Source organism: Oratosquilla oratoria, chromosome 8, assembly GCF_046742065.1.
Source record: "Oratosquilla oratoria isolate Oo_2021 chromosome 8, ASM4674206v1, whole genome shotgun sequence".
Taxonomy (NCBI): Eukaryota; Metazoa; Arthropoda; class Malacostraca; order Stomatopoda; family Squillidae; genus Oratosquilla; species Oratosquilla oratoria.
The window spans coordinates 21,699,476-21,701,257 of record NC_134784.1 but is presented as its reverse complement, the minus strand read 5'-3'; positions in this window follow the sequence as shown (position 1 = coordinate 21,701,257).

Sequence of the window (1,782 nt, the reverse complement as noted above, 5' to 3'; positions counted from 1 at the left end):
GGAGAGGAGGGAGAGGGAGGGTTTGAGGCATCTGTCATAATTTATGTAAAGACTCTTCTTGCTTGGCCGGGAATTCCTTCGGAAGAGGACACACGAGGTAGAAGGAGTAAAAGAGAAGAGCTCACTGTTGATACAGACTTGAGTTTGGCTCCAAGGAGGTGCCAAGTAACTTCCACACACCCTGGCAGTCCTAACACATAAGGCAACGGAAATAAGCGTACATGCTTTTTGTGTTATCCTCGGCAATTTGCAATTATTATTCCGAACTATGTGTTCTTGTCATTATTTGCACTTCATGTACATTGATTCATTGCCAAATAAAGTCTATCTATCTATCTATCTGTCTATCTATCTATCTATCTAACAGCTCAGACTCCGTTTTTCTATTTCATTTTGTTTTGTTTTTTGTTTTTTGTTTTGTTTTGTTTGGTTTGGTTTATTCTATTTTATTTTATTTTCATTTTTGTAAGGAAATATTACAAAAAGGATATTATCTTATCCATCTAAATACAGGGCCACAAGCCGAAGAAGTATAGGCCTCCTGTAACATACAGTATTACAGGAAATACTGAAATTAGTAAGAGCAAATGTCTATGAGATGACAATTGTCTGTTAACAAGAGAATATTGTAGGTATTTCGCTAAAAAATATGAAATTATTGATACTTCATTTACAGTATTATATTTCGACACTTTATTGATATTGCATTGTAAACACTAGTAATATCATCATTGTCTGTATTTCATTGACAATATCGTATTATTTATATTGTATTTACGTCAGTATATTGTATGTGTATTCTAGAAGCCATAAGCTTATACATATCATTTAATATACTGGCCACGTAGTCAGTGTTGTTAACAGTATTTGGATACTGTGAATAGATAACTGTGATGTTAAATTATAGAACTTAAGTTTGCGCAAGGTTGTTCGTCTCTATCCCTGTTGGCTGTTGCTAATTGGAAGGAATTGCTTTGAAAGAGATATTCGATCATATTTCTTGTAAGGGATTAAATTTTTTTGTTTTTACGAATGAGGTTTATAGGCCTATTATTTTTTGGTTTTTGCTCTTTTTCTGAATAAAGAAATAATATTTGTTCGTTTATTTTTCTAGGCAAATCCCCGGTCATGATAATTTTTTTCTTTTTCAGAAGTTGTTTCTAATATAATAAATTTTATTTTTCGTTTCATTTTTTTAATGCCAACCCTCATAATCTTGCACTTCACAGGGCTTGATCGCTTTTTTTGTGTGTGCAAATTTCAACATTTTATTCTGTTTTATTCATAAAACAAAATTTTAGCTCAACAAACAACTTGGTTCAGGTAAAATTTTACTTTGATGCGTTTCGTTTATCAGCTTATCATGACAAACTAAGATAATAGTTTAAGGTCAGAAGCATACCTTCATTTGAATTACTAAGTTGATTATTTGGATACAACCGGGAAGGTGTGATTCTTACTAACCTATGTAAAAAGCAATTGTGGAATCATATATGATTTTCATTAGTTTTCGTCAAATTAATTTAGAATTATCACTATGTATATGTATATATATATATATATATATATTTATATATATATATATATATATATATATATATATATATATATATATATATATATTATATATCCTTCTAGGTTATCAGATAATTTTGATACTCATAACAAAATTCTCAACGAGCCCCTTTGGAAAAGATTGATTTCGAAAACTTTTTTTTTTTTTTTTAAGGAATTTAACAATGAATTATATCAGTGAGAATGTTTTAAAAAATTCCCACATAT